Source organism: Scyliorhinus torazame, chromosome 7 (assembly GCF_047496885.1).
Source record: "Scyliorhinus torazame isolate Kashiwa2021f chromosome 7, sScyTor2.1, whole genome shotgun sequence".
NCBI classification, from domain to species: Eukaryota; Metazoa; Chordata; class Chondrichthyes; order Carcharhiniformes; family Scyliorhinidae; genus Scyliorhinus; species Scyliorhinus torazame.
In genome coordinates, this window is record NC_092713.1 from 166,793,224 (window position 1) to 166,812,467 (window position 19,244).

The window sequence follows — 19,244 nt, forward strand, 5'->3', positions numbered from 1 at the left end:
CTCCCATGTCAGTAACAAACATCCAGCTGCTCTGAGCCCTTCTTTCACTTCCTCTGTTGGTTACGTTTCAATCTTCCGATCTGACAGTCTTTGCTGTTATTTTTTACACTGGGGCTTGCTGCTGTGGTCTGAATCTCTAACAATAACTGTCCAATCAGTGGCAAGAACAGCAGCTAAGAGCAGTCAGGACTGAGGAGCCAGGCTCACTGGGAAACACATTGGGAAGATCAAAGCCATCGACTCCAGCTCCTGATACAAACTCCATCCCTCTCCCTGAGCAACTGTCTGCTGCTCAACCAGACTCTTTACAACATTGGCCGCATCTCTCTGTTCCTCCACAATTCCCAGCTTCCCACCATTTAGAAATAACTCTGATTTCTCTTTCTTTGGTCCAAAGTGGATGATTTCACATCCCCACATTGAACTCCATCTGCCATTGTCTTCAGTCCCCATCACAATCTCTGTTCCCCAGACACTGATTCCATCCCCCTCCCTGGGCCTGTCTGACTCTGAACCACGCAGTTCACAGCCATGGTGTCCTATTTGACCCTGAAATGAGCTTCCCACCACATCATCCTCTCCATCACTAAGACGTCCTATTTCTACCTCGGTAACATTGACCGAATGAATATCTCTCTAGTCCTTCATCCAAGTCAGAGATAAATACAGTAAAAAGCTGAGGCTCCAGCTCAGATCCCTGAGGACATCACTATTCACATCTTGCTGATTGGAGTACACACACATTATCCCTACTCCCTGTCTCCTACCTCCTAACTAATTCCTTGTCCATGGAAAAAGATTTCATCAAATTCCATATGCTTCCATTTCATCATCAGACTCTCGTATGGAACCTTCTAGAATGTTTTCTGGAAATCCATACAAATAACATTCATGGACATTCCCTGATCTGACACATTGGTGACCTTGTTAACAAATGTAACCAGATTAGTTAAACATGTCTGACCCTTTTTAAATCCATGCTGACTCTCTCGGATCAGTTCATATTTCTCACTCATTTTGTGTCTAATGACAGATTCCAGTCACTTCCCCGCAACAGACATTAAACTGAGATGTGAGTTGTGAATGACTCTAGTAAACAGCTAGCATAGACACGAGGGGCCGAATGGCCTCCTCCTATACTGTAGACTTATCTGACTCCTTGACTGAAACATATGGATAGGAACAGGAGGTGGGCTGGAGCTTAAACAATGAGTTGAATGTAGGCGGAGTGTCATTAGTGGGTAATGTAGAATGGACATTGTGTACATGAGCTTCTCGAAAATATGTCTTTCTCTGTTTCCCTTTCCAGCTCTAGGGCTCTCATTAAGGAGCTGAAAGAGTATTTAGTGAAGAAGTTTCCGGACTGTGTGGGCTGTGTGAGGGTTTTGGGCCGTGACTGATGATTGCAGCTCCTTGTTCTGTCTGTTCCTCCCTCCCCACTGATCAAGCCGTTAACCTCCTGTCACAGTGAGTGAAATGAGAATTGATTTCATAGCGTCAGTCACAGAAAACAACAGCGTCACTGTCTGAGACACTGGGACACACATCACTGTCTCACCTCAAAGAACGGAGCACTAATCCCCTCCCACCATGCTGAGAAACCATACAGCATGGAAAATGTACTGACAAACACCATCTTATATCAAACAGTAAAAAGTCTTACAACACCAGGTTAAAGTCCAACAGGTTTGTTTCGAATCACTAGCTTTCGGAGGGCAGCTCGTTCATCGGTTGAGTGAAGAGGTAGGTTCTAGAAACACATATATAGGCAAAGTCAATGATGCAAGATGATGATTTGAATGTGAGTCTTTGCAGGTAATTAAGTCTTTACAGGTCCAGACAGTGCGACTGGAGCGAGGAATAATCACAGGCTAAAGAGGTGTGAATGATCTGCATGGACTCACCAATGTATCTTAGACGTTTAGCTGCTGTAGTATAAAGAGTCAAAGGTTTAACGTCTCAGCAACTACTCTCCTTATTTTCTTTTTTTCCCACACAAGAGTGCAACATTTACCATTGTTCCCCAAAAGGAAAATTATAAAACCTCCTGCGCTTGAAACCCCATCACATAAATTTGCATAGGACGCATACTATAAACTATGAGTTTCAAGTGCCTACGGTCATCTAAAACCGGGAACCTCAAAACACACTCCTGTATTTTTAGTTTGACCAACGCTTTATTTGCTCTTATTATGTCTTCCACTTTGGAATCATTCATTTTTGTACTCAACTCTAAGACATCAAAACTCATGTCCGGTCTCGTCTGTCGACCTATCAAATTCAGTTGCCCAATTAAACTTCGCAGTTGCTCTTTTTCCATCTTTGAAACCATTACGATTTTTGTGAAACCCGGCCACGACTAATTGCTATTGGGCTGATGCTTTCCAAATAAGATTGCTGACATAAAGTTGCTCCGAACTTAGTCTGTCCGATTTCTAGTCCAATATATTTAAATGCACCGGAAGCCTGACTTCCAACCCTGAATTCTTTCCTCAAACCAGAGATTACAATAGTTTCAAAATCACTAGTCCCACCCCACAAAAAATCATCGACATGCATCATAAAGATGCCAGAAAGATTTCCTTTATAGTGCCAGTAAAACATTGCTGGATCTGCTTTTAACTGGCAAAAGCCTAACTTTAACAAAACTGACCTTACCAAAAAAAAACAGACTTTAGATGCATCATTTAATCCATATACACATTTGTTCAACTTCCAGAGTACCCCTTCTGTGTTAGCTGCCTTTTTTGGAGGATGGAGACAAATGTCTCTTTGGAGCTGATGCCCTTGCAAAAAGCAATTTTTCTATCTATAGATTTGCATTCCCATGACCTTGTCAATAGAGCCAAGAAGATCTTAAAAATAACCTTTCCTGCCGTAGGTGAATCTACCATTAAATCCTGATCTTCTAAGTTTTCTTCAAATCCCCTTGCCACAAGCCTGGCCTTTGCCTGATATGTTCCATCCGGAAGAACCTTTTCCGTGCAAATCCATCTGTGGGATAGAGCTCTTTGTCCCCTATCCAGTACTTCCGTGTATACCCCAAATTCACTCCAACAATACAGTTCTTGCTGTTTGGCATCTTTGATAACTTTTTCATCTAATTTATTGGAAGCCAACAAAATCTCACGTGCATGTGGGCTTCTACTCCTATTGGTATTCATGTTCCGAGATCTTGATCAACTACGTCCCCTCTCCCGCCTGGTATCTCGTTCTGTACTGCTACTGCTTGATCTTTCCCTTCTGCTGTGGGATGTCCTTTCAATTGTTCTCGACCTTTTCCTGCGGACCTGTTCACTATCCGATGTACTATCAGAACTGGCACTGCGTTTCTGTGCCTTCCATTTTTGAACTTCATTTTCCCAATCCATTGTCTTGACTCCCTCCCCTGAATGCTGTACATTCAACCAATGTTTATACTTTCCAGTGGTTAACAGTTGCATCCTTCCATTGACTAGACCCTTCAGGCAAGTATGTCACTTTTGTACCAACTTTTGGCATTTGCCATTTCGGAAAAATGGCCTGTTCTAATTCATCAGAAGTGTTGTGTTCCTCTACAGAAACCCTGTCTATATCAGTCAACTGGTACTCATAGTTCTGTAACACGTGCATACCAGATGACTCTGGTTCCTCGTCATGTCTGTCTGCTCTTTCTAAATTTAAAAATTTGTAATCTGTACCCATTATCCTTGATGAATGTATCCTAACAATTTGATTACCATATTGCAAAATAATTGTTTTACCATCTATGCCTATGATCTTCCCTGGGCCTTTCCATTCATTAGAATTGTCTCTTTTATAGTATACCATGTTTTCTTGCTGAAAAACGGCATCTGATGGTCGTACATTATGTCTTAAAGCTCTGCGAATTCTTTCAGAGACTTCTGCTTCCAAGAACAGACTCAAAAACAGCTTCTTCCCCACTGTCACCAGACTCCTAAATGACCCTCTTATGGACTGATCTCATTAACACTACACCCTGTATGCTTCATCCAATGCCAGTGCTTATGTAGTTACATTGTATATGTTGTGTTGCCCTATTATGTATTTTCTTTTATTCCCTTTTCTTCTCATGTACTTAATGATCTGTTGAGCTACTCGCAGAAAAATACTTTTCACTGTACCTCGGTACACGTGACAATAAACAAATCCAATCCAATCCAATCCAAAAAGCTTTTCTACTGCTATGCAATGCATTTAAATGCTCAGCAAAAGGAGAGCTAATTGTAGTCCCTTCCCAAGCTGGAGGCTGGTCTTCGAAGATGGACGGAATTTTAGGGTTTCTACCAAACACAAATTGATAGGGACTATAGCCCCCAACCATCTGCAATGAATTATTTGTATGTACCACCCATGCTAAAGCTGAATTTAACTTGCAGTTTGGTCTATCCGCCAAAATTTTCCGGAGCATGTCATCTATTACCGCGTGGTTTCTTTCACACACACCATTATTAAATGGGCTTTCCGCAACAAAGAACAAAGAACAAAGAAATGTACAGCACAGGAACAGGCCCTTCGGCCCTCCAAGCCCGCGCCGACCATACTGCCCGACTAAACTACAATCTTCTACACTTCCTGGGTCCGTATCCTTCTATTCCCATCCTATTCATATATTTGTCAAGATGCCCCTTAAATGTCCCTATCGTCCCTGCTTCCACTACCTCCTCCGGTAGCGAGTTCCAGGCACCCACTACCCTCTGCGTAAAAAACTTGCCTCGTACATCTACTCTAAACCTTGCCCCTCTCACCTTAAACCTATGCCCCCTAGTAATTGACCCCTCTACCCTGGGGAAAAGCCTCTGACTATCCACTCTGTCTATGCCCCTCATAATTTTGTAGACCTCTATCAGGTCGCCCCTCAACCTCCTTCGTTCCAGAGAGAACAAACCGAGTTTATTCAATCGCTCCTCATAGCTTATGCCCTCCATACCAGGCAACATTCTGATAAATCTCTTCTGCACCCTCTCTAAAGCCTCCACATCCTTCTGGTAGTGTGGCGACCAGAATTGAACACTATACTCCAAGTGTGGCCTAACTAAGGTTCTATACAGCTGCAACATGACTTGCCAATTCTTATACTCAATGCCCCGTCCAATGAAGGCAAGCATGCCGTATGCCTTCTTGACTACCTTCTCCACCTGTGTTGCCCCTTTCAATGACCTGTGGACCTGTACTCCTAGATCTCTTTGACTTTCAATACTCTTGAGGGTTCTACCATTCACTGTATATTCCCTACCTGCATTAGCCCTTCCAAAATGCATTACCTCACATTTGTCCGGATTAAACTCCATCTGCCATCTCTCCGCCCAAGTCTCCAGACAACCTAAATCCTGCTGTATCCTCAGACAGTCCTCATCGCTATCCGCAATTCCACCAACCTTTGTGTCGTCTGCAAACTTACTAATCAGACCAGTTACATTTTCCTCCAAATCATTTATATATACTACAAACAGCAAAGGTCCCAGCACTGATCCCTGTGGAACACCACTGGTCACAGCCCTCCAATTAGAAATGCATCCCTCCATTGCTACCCTCTGCCTTCTATGGCCTAGCCAGTTCTGAATCCACCTTGCCAGCTCACCCCTGATCCCGTGTGACTTCACCTTTTGTACTAGTCTACCATGAGGGACCTTGTCAAAGGCCTTACTGAAGTCCATGTAGACAACATCCACTGCCCTACCTGCATCAATCATCTTAGTGACCTCCTCGAAAAACTCTATCAAGTTAGTGAGACACGACCTCCCCTTCACAAAACCGTGCTGCCTCTCACTAATACGTCCATTTGCTTCCAAATGGGAGTAGATCCTGTCTCGAAGAATTCTCTCCAGTAATTTCCCTACCACTGAAGTAAGGCTCACCGGCCTGTAGTTCCCGGGATTATCCTTGCTACCCTTCTTAAACAGAGGAACAACATTGGCTATTCTCCAGTCCTCCGGGACATCCCCTGAAGACAGCGAGGATCCAAAGATTTCTGTCAAGGCCTCAGCAATTTCCTCTCCAGCCTCCTTCAGTATTCTGGGGTAGATCCCATCAGGCCCTGGGGACTTATCTACCTTAATATTTTTTAAGACACCCAACACCTCGTCTTTTTGGATCACAATGTGACCCAGGCTATCTACACCCCCTTCTCCAGACTCAACATCTACCAATTCCTTCTCTTTGGTGAATACTGATGCAAAGTATTCATTTAGTACCTCGCCCATTTCCTCTGGCTCCACACATAGATTCCCTTGCCAATCTTTCAGTGGGCCAACCCTTTCCCTGGCTACCCTCTTGCTTTTTATGTAAGTGTAAAAAGCCTTGGGATTTTCCTTAACCCTATTTGCCAATGACTTTTCATGACCCCTTCTAGCCCTCCTGACTCCTTGCTTAAGTTCCTTCCTACTTTCCTTATATGCCACACATGCTTCGTCTGTTCCCAGCCTTTTAGCCCTGACAAATGCCTCCTTTTTCTTTTTGACGAGGCCTACAATATCACTCGTCATCCAAGGTTCCCGAAAATTGCCGTATTTATCTTTCTTCCTCACAGGAACATGCCTGTCCTGTATTCCCTTCAACTGCCACTTGAAAGCCTCCCACATGTCAGATGTTGATTTGCCCTCAAACATCCGCCCCCAATCTATGTTCTTCAGTTCCCGCCTAATATTGTCATAATTAGCCTTCCCCCAATTTAGCACATTCATCCTCGGACCACTCTTATCCTTGTCCACCAGTACTTTAAAACTTACTGAATTGTGGTCACTGTTACCGAAATGCTCCCCTACTGAAACATCTACCACCTGGCCGTATTCATAACTGTGATATTCACATTTTCACACATATCCCTAAACTCACCATTAGCAAATTCTCCCCCATTGTCCATAAGGAATTTTGCCGGTGGGCCTATTCCTGTTCCTATCCATTTTTCTACGATTTGATCCAGAATTACGCTTTTTCTTTACTTCGTACAATCGTTGATTGACTAAATCTGGTTGCTAAATCTACAAAATGCAAGATAAATATATTATTGGCTTTATCCCAGATCTTAAGATCCATGGCCACAATGTTGTTAAAATCCTTGGCCAAAGGTAAGGTTACTATTGGTCGTGCTGGTGTCCTTCTGTACTTCCTACAAACTTCACAGCGATCACTAACCTGTTCTATCAATTTAGTATAGTCTTCATCCCTTACCCCTGCATCCTTTAATACATTTTTCAGCCTCCTAGGAGACGGATGCGCAAATTACCGACGCAGTTTTAATACAACAAGCTTTTTATCAGCTAAAGTCCCATTTTCAACTGCCATTACATCCTTAACAACTGTACTTGAAATATTATTTGTCAGTAATGGAATACAATAGTGTCCCGACTGTGTAAATTGTATGTCCACCGTCACTGTTGCTTTATCCTGTTCCATATCCAGTTTCATGTGTGCTTTCTTCATCGACGGTCTGCTCAGAAGCAAAGGTACAACATCCGTGCTAATGAAATGATTCACTCCGGCAATATTGCAAGGGATCACCACTCTTTTCAGCGACTTCAGAGTATTATCATCCCCAACCCTGAAACTTGTGGAACTTTCAAATTCCTTAACCTTGTTACGATTTTCAGCATTCAAGGAGTCCAGGTAACATTTTAACCAGTAAATTCCACACACAGTAGATGTGCAGCCACTGTCCAATACAGCACAATTGAATGATTCTGCAACCAATACCCTCATTACCGGTGTAAAACTGCTTGTTAATAAGACAATGCCTTCTTTTTGGTCACTATCTTTTTCCTCTCCTGACTCTTCCGTGTCATGTGTCACTTCAAACACTCTATTATAACATGTTGGGCAGTTGAAAGCACAATGATATTGAGAGTCACATCGCAAATATCAATTTATCATACCACGGACATATCTGGGGTTCATCTTCCTATTTAGGTTCTAACTGGGTTTCTGTCTTCATTCTTTCCAGGTCCCGATCTCCCTCTATAGTCTTGGAACCTGTTTGTAGCTGTGCGATTTTGCCATCCTGTTAATAGTGTGTCTTCTACATTCTGCTTTATTGCAGACTGACCTATGTGGGTCATCAGAGCCATCGGAATCGAATGTTTCCCCAGAAACTTTTTTAAAGCTTCTGTCATCTGATCGAATAAGGTATCCTTATCCGCAAACTGAACTCCTGTCAAAACCAGGAGCCTATCCATGTTGCTCACTCTAGCACAGTCAAGTAATTTAAAGGCCAACACAGACTGTGGAAATTCCAGGTTGTGTTTCTGCAGCCTTTTATATAGTCTGCCAAATTCCATTATATAGTCTTCCATGGAGAATTCCTCTATTTTCCAGAACCTATCAGACTCCGACCATGCTTCCTACGCACTTAACAAGTCATCCGTTTTGTAAATCTTATCCATGTAATGTAATAGAGTCTCCAGACCTTCTTCTGAGTCTAACTCGTCCAATTCCAGCTCAGAAATCACTTTGTTTCCGATTTTACTGTCATAAGTTAAAGAAAGCCCCAATGCCATACCTTGTTTTCTCTAACCCAAGGCCTTAGTCCACATAACTACTGCACCTCTCCATTGAGCGTACGATCCCCTGTCAGAAAATAAGGGGGGTAGCCATATCCAGCCATCTTTATCCTCGGTTCAGCCATATATCTGTTTTGGGTTTTTCTCACTCACTCCTTGGTTTGGTCTGGAAAAGTTGTATCTTTCAACACTTCACACTTGCACAGCAACCATCCTCTGCTACCATTTGTTAGACGTTTCGCTGCTGTTGTATAAAGAGTCAAAGGTTCTGCTGCTTTTCCACAAAACACCTTTAATTTCCTTCAACAGACTGAGCACAAAACTCTAACATCACATCACCTGACACAAGGGCCACCTGAAGTCCTTTTACATATCAGTGTCAATTATTGGATGCTTAACATAAATGAGACAACTAATTGGAATGTCTCTTAACCCATTACTTAACAATGTACCATGCCTCGAGACATCCTATCCTACAGCGTCTGAGGTATACAACTTTGGCCGATTCACACGAGCATGCAATGCGTACCTGGTGGATGGTGTTCTCACGTGTAATGTGAGATGAAGACGATCATCTTGCCACGCCATCCCCACACCCCCACTACTTGCCTTCAAACAACCGTGCAACCTCAAACAGACCATTGTTTGCAGCTACCAGCCTTCAGGAGAACAGCAACCATGGCACTGCGCAACCCTGCCAGGGCAAACTCTGCAAGACGTGCCAGATCATCGACATGGGTACCACCATTACACAGATACATCACACTTCATAATCCAGTCTGTGTACACAGGTACATCACACTTCAAAATCCAGTCTGTGTACACAGGTACATCACACTTCACAATCCAGTCTGTGTACACAGGTGCATCACACTTCACAATCCAGTCTGTGTACACAGGTACATCACACTTCACAATCCAGTCTGTGTACACAGGTACATCACACTTCACAATCCAGTCTGTGTACACAGGTACATCACACTTCACAATCCAGTCTGTGTACACAGGTGCATCACACTTCACAATCCAGTCTGTGTACACAGGTACATCACACTTCACAATCCAGTCTGTGTACACAGGTACATCAGGCTTCACAATCCAGTCTGTGCACACAGGTACATCACACTATACAATCCAGTCTGTGTACACAGGTACATCACACTTCCCAATCCAGTCTGTGTACACAGGTACATCAAACTTCAAAATCCAGTCTGTGTACACAGGTACATCAAACTTCAAAATCCAGTCTGTGTGCACAGGTGCATCACACTTCACAATCAGTCTGTGTACACAGGTACATCACACTTCCCAATCCAGTCTGTGTACACAGGTACATCACACTTCATAATCCAGTCTGTGTACACAGGTACATGAGACTCACAATCCAGTCTGTGCACACAGGTACATCACACTCACAATCCAGTCTGTGTACACAGGTCCATGAGACTCACAATCCAGTCTGTGTACACAGGTACATCAGACTCACAATCCAGTCTGTGTACACAGGTACATGAGACTCACAATCCAGTCTGTGTACACAGCTACATCAGACTCACAATCCAGTCTGTGTACACAGATACATCACACTACACAATCCAGTCTGTGTACACAGGTACATCACACTTCATAATCCAGTCTGTGTACACAGGTACATCACACTTCACAATCCAGTCTGTGTACACAGGTACATCACACAACACAATCCAGTCTGTGCACACAGGTGCATCAAACTCACAACCCAGTCTCTGTACACAGGTGCATCAAACTCACAATCCAGTCTGTGTACACAGGTGCATCAAACTCACAATCCAGTCTGTGTACACAGGAACATCACACTTCACAATCCAGTCTGTGTACACAGGTACATGAGACTCACAATCCAGTCTGTGCACACAGGTGCATCAAACTCACAATCCAGTCTGAGTACACAGGTACATCACACTCACAATCCAGTCTGTGTACACAGGTCCATGAGACTCACAATCCAGTCTGTGTACACAGGTACATCAGACTCACAATCCAGTCTGTGTACACAGGTACATGAGACTCACAATCCAGTCTGTGTACACAGGTACATCACACTTCACAATCCAGTCTGTGTACACAGGTACATCACACTTCACAATCCAGTCTGTGTACACAGGTACATCACACTTCACAATCCAGTCTGTGTACACAGGTACATCACACTACACAATCCAGTCTGTGCACACAGGTGCATCAAACTCACAACCCAGTCTCTGTACACAGGTACATCAAACTCACAATGCAGTCTGTGTACACAGGGACATCACACTTCACAATCCAGTCTGTGTACACAGGTACATCACACTTCACAATCCAGTCTGTGTACACAGGTACATCAAACTTCACAATCCAGTCTGTGTACACAGGGACATCGCACTTCACAATCCAGTCTGTGTACACAGGTACATCACACTTCACAATCCAGTCTGTGTACACAGGTACATCACACTTCACAATCCAGTCTGTGTACACAGTGACATCACACTTCACAATCCAGTCTGTGTACACAGGGACATCACACTTCACAATCCAGTCTGTGGACACACGTCCACCACACTTCACAATCCAGTCTGTGTACACAGGTACATCACTCTTCACAATCCAGTCTGTGTACACACGTCCATCACACTTCACAATCCAGTCTGTGTACACAGGGACATCACACTTCATAATCCAGTCTGTGTACACAGGTACATCACACTTCACAATCCAGTCTGTGTACACAGGTACATCACACTTCACAATCCAGTCTGTGTACACAGACACATCACACTTCATAATCCAGTCTGTGCACACAGGGACATCACACTTCACAATCCAGTCTGTGTACACAGGGACATCACACTTCACAATCCAGTCTGTGTACACACGTCCATCACACTTCACAATCCAGTCTGTGTACACAGGGACATCACACTTCATAATCCAGTCTGTGTACACAGGTACATCACACTTCACAATCCAGTCTGTGTACACAGGCACATCACACTTCATAATCCAGTCTGTGCACACAGGTACATCACACTTCACAATCCAGTCTGTGTACACAGGTACATCACACTTCACAATCCAGTCTGTGTACACACGTCCATCACACTTCACAATCCAGTCTGTGTACACAGGGACATCACACTTCATAATCCAGTCTGTGTACACAGGTACATCACACTTCACAATCCAGTCTGTGTACACAGGGACATCACACTTCACAATCCAGTCTGTGTACACAGGTACATCACACTTCACAATCCAGTCTGTGTACACAGGCTGCTTCCTCCTCCTCCTGGAGTCATTGCTGAATCGGAGATTGGAAGGGTTGAACTCGCATTACCGTCCGATTAAGGAGTTTTCCACATCCCTCCACAAATTGGGAATCCACTCCGGTCGACACCGGAGATTCCTCTAGAGTGGACAAGGCAGCAGAATCCTAATCGTCTGCTCAATAATGTTTCTCTGGGCAGCTCTCATTGGACATGGGCTGGTCACATGTGTGTGGGTAATGGAGGGGAGTCATCAGGCAGGCGGAGAGTGGATCATCCTCATCACCCAGCAGCCACCCTCTGCTTTGACACAGTGTGTGACAGATTGCTGGAACAGTGACTGGCACAGGATGAACACATCATGACTGCTGCCAAGATAGCGGGCACTCACCAGACTGATGTGGGCACATTCATTGCATCCTGGTAAAGCTCCGTGTGTGCAGTCGTTGGCACCCTGCACCATGGGGATGCCCACTATCCTGGTAAAGCCCCGTGCGTGTAGTGGACGGCACCCTGCCCCATGGGGATGCCCACTGTCCTGGTAAACCCCGTGTGAGCTCTGCCAGCTTCTCTCTGTTCAGTGGGAATACAATGAAGTTTCCCTCTCCTGGTAGACAGAGTCTCTGTCACCTCCCTGGTCCAGTTAGAGACGGTGAACTGGGTTGTATATGTCGCCTGTTCCAGCCTGGAGGTTTAGTAACCGGGATTGGTATCGAAAGGGCTTGAGTACAGCCCCGCCCACACAGTGCTATAAATAGACACATGACCCAGAGCAAAGACCAGCCACATCATCACATGTGAGGAACTAGTAAGTGTGTGAAATAAGATAAATGAATTGATTTTAGATTTCATCAGCAAGGTTTTCTGAACACCTCCTTGTCCTGTTCAGCAATGAATATCTGTGAAAGCTGTTATTGTGAGAACTGCTGGGATTGTCGCCTCTGGAACTATCATTGATCAAGATTCCCATCATTCCTATATTATTGACTAAATCTCCCATCATGCCTCGAAAGTGCTCGCACTTTTGGCTATTCTGAAATTATCAATGTATATTTGAACATCAATCTTGGGAAATTCATTTCAATGATCCCACTTCAGATGCAGTGAGTGACCAGGTGCAGGAAAACGCTATTGACCGTTTCCTCATGTCAGGTGTAGTGAGCGACCCGGTGCAGTAAAACGGTATTGACCGTTTCCTAGTGTCAGGTGTAGTGAGTGACCAGGTGCAGGAAAACGCTATTGACCGTTTCCTCATGTCAGGTGTAGTGAGAGACCCGGTGCAGTAAAACGGTATTGACCGTTTCCTCATGTCAGGTGTAGTGAGAGACCCGGTGCAGTAAAACGGTATTGACCGTTTCCTGGGGCGAAATTCTCCCCCAACGGCGCGATGTCCGCCGACTGGCGCCAAACACGGCGCCAATCAGACGGGCATCGCGCCGGCCCAAAGGTGCTGAATGCTCCGCATCTTTGGCGGCCTAGCCCCAACATTGAGGGGCTAGGCCGACGCCGGAGGGATTTCCGCCCCGCCAGCTGGCGGAAATGGCGTTTGTTGCCCCGCTAGCTGGCGGAAATGGCGTTTGTTGCCCCGCCAGCTGGCGCGGAAATGCGGCGCATGCGCGGAAGCGTCAGCGGCCGCTGACAGTTTCCCGGCGTATGCGCGGGAGCGTCAGCGGCCGCTGACAGTTTCCCGCGCATGCGCAGTGGGGAGAGTCTCTTCCGCCTCCGCCATGGTGGAGGCCGTAGCGGAGGCGAAAGGGAAAGAGTGCCCCCACGGCACAGGCCCGCCCGCGTATCGGTGGGCCCCGATCGCGGGCCAGGCCACCGTGGGGGCCCCCCCCGGGGTCAGATCGCCCCGTGCCCCCCCCCAGGATCCCGCAGCCCGCCCACGCCGCCTCGTCCCGCCGGTAAATACCAGGTTTGATTTACGCCGGCAGGACCAGGCAATTTCTCGGCGGGACTTCGGCCCATCCGGGCCGGAGAATCCAGCGGGGGGGGTCCCGCCAACCAGCGCGCCCCCGCCCAATCTCCGGTACCAGAGACTTCGGCGGGGGCGGGATTCACGGCGGCCTACGGCCATTCTCCGACCCGGCGGGGGGTCGGAGAATGACGCCCCTGGTGTCAGGTGTAGTGAGAGACACGATGCAGTAAAACGGTATTGACCGTTTCCTCGTGTCAGAAGTAGTGAGAGACCCAGTGCAGCAAAAGGGTATTGACCGTTTCCTCGTGTCAGGTGTAGTGAGAGACCCGGTGCAGCAAAACGGTATTGACCGTTTCCTAGTGTCAGGTGTAGTGAGAGACCCGGTGCAGGAAAACGGTTTGACCGTTTCCTAGTGTCAGGTGCAGTGAGAGACCCGGTGCAGTAAAACGGCATTGACCGTTTCCTAATGTCAGGGGCAGTGAGAGGCCCAGTGCAGTAAAACGGTATTGACCGTTTCCTAGTGTCAGGTGTATTGAGAGACCCGGTGCAGAAAACGATATTGCCCATTTCCTCGTGTCAGGTATAGTGAGAGACCTGATGCAGTAAAACGGTATTGGCCGTTTACTAGTATCAGGTGGCGTGAGAAACTCGGTGCAGTAAAACGGTATTGACCATTTCCTCGTGTCAGGTGTAGTGAGAGCCCCGGTGCAGTAAAACGGTATCGACCATTTCATCGTGTCAGGTGCAGTGAGTGACCCGGTGCAGTAAAACGGTATTGACCGTTCCCTAGTGTCAGGTGCAGTGAGAGACCCGGTGCAGTAAAACGGTATCGACCATTTCATCGTGTCAGGTGTAGTGAGAGACCCGGTGCAGTAAAACGGTATTGACCGTTCCCTAGTGTCAGGTGTAGTGAGAGACCCGGTGCAGTAAAATGGTATTGATCATTTCCTAGTGTCAGGTGTAGTGAGAGACCCGGTGCAGTAAAATGGTATTGACCGTTTCCTAGTGTCAGGTGCAGTGACAGGCCCGGTGCAGTAAAATGGTATTGACCTTTTCCTAGTGTCAGGTGCAGTAACAGGCCCGGTGCAGTAAAATGGTATTGACCGTTTCCTCGTGTCAGGTGTAGTGAGTGACCCGTTGCAGTAACATGGTATTGACCGTTTCCTAGTGTCAGGTGCAGTGACAGGCCCGGTGCAGTAAAACTGTTTGACCGTTTCCTAGTGTCAGGTGTAATGAGTGACCCGGTGCAGTAAAACGGTATTGACCGTTTCCTAGTGTCAGGTGCAGAGACAGGCCCGGTGCAGTAAAATGGTATTGACCGTTTCCTAGTGTCAGGTATAGTGAGAGACCCGGTGCAGTAAAACGGTATTGACCGTTTATCATAGAATTTACAGTGCAGAAGGAGGCCATTCGCCCATCGAGTCTGCACCGGCTCTTGGAAAGAGCATCCTACCCATGTTCAACACCTACACACTATCCCCATAACCCAGTAACCCCACCCAACACTAAGGGCAATTTTGGACACTAAGGGCAATTTATCGTGGCCAATCCACCTAAACTGCACATCTTTGGACTGTGGGAGGAAACCGGAGCACCCGGAGGAAACCCACGCAGACACGGGGAGGACGTGCAGACTCCGCACAGACAGTGACCCAAGCCGGAATCGAACCTGGGACCCTGGAGCTGTGAAGCAATTGTGCGATCCACAATGCTACCGTGCTGGGGTCCGTGGATAACTCTGTGAAGTTTTGGCAAATAATTAGAAACGGAAAAAAATTAACTTGAGTCAAGTCACTGAAGCTTTTGTTCTGGAGAGAGCGAGAGAGAGAGAGAGAGTGAGCGAGTGAGAGAGGGTTATCTCTCGGGGGGTTTGTGACCAGTGACAGACAGGGGCTGAGGAAATGGGAGTTTTGGTCGTTTAGATTGTTCCTGTTGGTGCAAATCTCAAAGATTCCTTCCACCCCCCCCACACCCCCCCCCACAACCCCCCCCCCACCCCCCCCCCCCAACCCCCCCCCCCCCCCCCCACCCCCCCCCCCACCCCCCCCCCCACCCCCAACACCCCCACTGCTGCTTGAAGTTTTGTTTCGAACCTGAACGTTTTAATTTGTTCAGATGAATGTTATAAGAATGGAAATATCCAATCTTTATATTTGTGTGTCTGTGTGTAACGAAGAGTTTGTGTGTGTGAGCTCAATGTATTTCCTTCTCTAAATTGTCATTTGTTTGTGGAGTTTCAGTAATTTGTTCAAAGCCTCACAATGTGGATTCTGAGTTGGATTAAAGTACAATAAAATTAAACAAACCAAAGTTTGAAGTTATAAGGCTCGAGTTGAGATTTCTGTCCAGAAATCACAGTTTGAATGGACTCTGAAGAGACCTTTGAAAAACAATGTTTTCTCAGATAAAGAACATATGCTGATAAACATCTGGGACTTTAAATCTGAAAACAAATTCACACACATGAGGAAGTGATTTTTCAATGTTGATTTTATAAATTACAATTTTTACAAAGTTCAAAGATCTGAGGCTTGGTTCTTGAAAAAGTTTAAACTAGAATTTTTTGTTTTAAATGCTGCCAGTTTCCATTCTTAGAATTCCTGCACTGCAAAAAGAGGCCAATCAGCCCATCGGGTCTGCACTGACCCTCCGAAAGAACACCCACCTCAGTCCATTCCCCTGCCCTATTCCTGCAACCCCACCCATTGATCATGGCCAAACCACCCAACATGCACCTCTTTGGATTGTGGGAGGAAACCGGAGCACCCCGAGGAAACCCATGCAGACACTCCGCCGGGTCGGAGAATGGCCGTTGGCAGCCGTGAATCCCGCCCCCGCCCCCGCCGTAGTCTCCGCTCCCGGAGATTGGGTGGGGGCGGGAATCCGGCCGCGCCGGTTGGCGGGACCCCCCGCTGGATTCTCCGGCCCGGATGGGCCGAAGTCCCGCCCAGAAATTGCCTGTCCCGCCGACGTAAATCAAACCTGGTATTTACCGGCGGGACCAGGCGGCGTGGGCGGGCTCCGGGGTCCTGGGGGGGTGCGGGGCGATCTGACCCCGGGGGGTGCCCCCACGGTGGCCTGGCCCGCGATCGGGGCCCACCGATCCGCGGGCGGGCCTGTGCCGTGGGGGCACTCTTTCCCTTCCGCCTCCACCACGGCGGAGGCGGAAGAGACTCTCCCCACAGCGCATGCGCGGGAAACTGACAGCGGCCGCTGACGCTCCCGCGCACGCGCCGGGAAACTGACAGCGGCCGCTGACGCTCCCGCACATGCGCCGCATTTCCGCGCCAGTTGGCGGGGAAACAAACGCCATTTCCGCCAGCTGGCGGGGCGGAAATCCCTCCGGCGTCGGCCTAGCCCCTCAATGTTGGGGCTAGGCCACCAAAGATGCGGAGCATTCCGCACCTTTGGACCGGCGCGATGCCCGTCTGATTGGCGCCGGCTTTGGCGCCAGTCGGCGGACATCCCGCCGTTGGGGGAGAATTTCGCCCCGGGTCACTATTTTCTAATTTGATAAACATTGATCTTAACCCAAATATGATTGGACTTTGATTAATTAATCAATAACAATCAGCAGTGGCCTGTTTTTCTCGATCTTGTTTTCTCTCTGTCCTGGCCACACAGCTGTTGTTTTGACCAAAACTGTTGTTTTCCCACTTTCTCAAACTAGAATATTAAAACAAGTTGATTTTTGTTGATTAGAATTACTGTTGATTAGCATTCTGTGACCTTGGACTACAGAGCAAGTCCCTGAGTAATCTTATCTGCTGTGGTCACCTGAAGCAGTGACTGACCATAGTGTCCACCCATTGGGGTTACTCAGTGACTTGGTGATGTGTGTACCGAGGGGACAGTAACGTGGGCACCAATTGTGGGGGAGCTGTGGTGGAACAGACCAACTTGGGGTTATTGTTCGTGTTTAAACAAACATCTGTCTGTCTTCTTTTCCTCAGATATATCAAAGTGCTTCTCCTTTCAATAAAATCTTTCTTCCTTTTTGATATACATTATTATTCTTATAAATTCATTTTATATATATTATCAGTCATATTATTATTCTTATTCAATATTTAATATTGAATAAAATTGTTGCTTTAACACAATACTTGTCAGAGTTGCTCATTCCTGTCACGTCCAGAGTGCGGCTTCGAATCTCAGGGAGACTCTGAAAGGGATTCTCGCCTCTCCTCACAGGGAAACACTTTATTGTACAGTGAGTCCCTCCAGACAAACTGAACGAGATAAGCTGGTAACTATTCCAGGTGTAAAAGGGTCTGAGGAAATGATTCAGAGTCAGAGATAGAGTTTGAGAAAAAGGACACAAACTTTTTAAGAGAACTGAATTTGATAATCTGGCCCTCAGCTGTGACATTGGAACCGGACAGCGGGAGATAAACAAAGATCCAGAGGTAGAGAACCCCCTTGGACAGGAGGTACCGGAAACACAATAACATTTCTGATGTGTTTACTTCAGGAAGATAAGAATGGAACATATCGGGGGGGGGGGGGGGGGGAGGATATAAATCCACATTCCTGGGAGTGGGAGTGTGTGGGTGGGTGGACCAGGTCGGACCCCGGAGATAACTGGTTCTGAGCTCGAATAGTCTCCTTCTAATGACAACGTGAGAATGTTGTGCTGAATCTCAGCATCACATCATCTGCCCCTGTCATACCCTGAAACACATCAGGAATGATTCTGCCACTGTGCTGTCAGTTAAACCTCTTGAAGGGGCTTTCAAGACAGTCCAAACTGCCCTACACAGGGCAGCTTTCTGATGGACTTATTCACTGATTTTATTGACCTATATTTAGTCAGGTGGGTCAATTGTGAACCAATTCGCATTTACAACAACAATCAGGACAAGAGGCTAAGGTCACAGCAACAGAAATTACAAAATGCAATTCATTGAAACAGGAAAAACAATCAAATACAAATGAGCAGTGAAAGAGGATTGGCAGTTTATCCAGTACAAGTATCAGTTAACAGAACTTTAACCCTTCAGTGAAAGGCATCCATGGACAGGATGAGATTCCAATACGGAGGATTCGAGAGTGAGAATGACCACACCTTCTGCTTACAGATCACTGACTCCTTTACGATGGAGAACTTTCATCGTGTGGGGAGGGCCTTCACTGGTTCTGTATTCAGTCCATGGAGGTGTGTTAAACATCGACGACACCCCAGGCCGAATGGTTTGGGTAGCGGTGGAGAGGAGCCTGACTACAACCAGGAGGTTTATGGAACAAAGCTGTGGAATATTCCCAAGGGGAAGGGTTCAGGTGAACCTCACCACAGGGAAGGCTGGGGAACGGGAGGATTCAGCTGGAAATGGAGTCAGGATGGAGAGAATGCCGTATAAATGGTGGGAAGGAGGGAGCGTGGCAGCAACTGGTGCATCTGTTACAGTCCTTTTTAAAATATTTTTCTTCAAGACATATTCAAATGATTTACAGAACACAGAATACAAATAACCATCCTCCACAAACCGTGGTCCTCATACAAAATCCCTCCAAGTCCCAACCCAATCCACTTTCCAATTATAA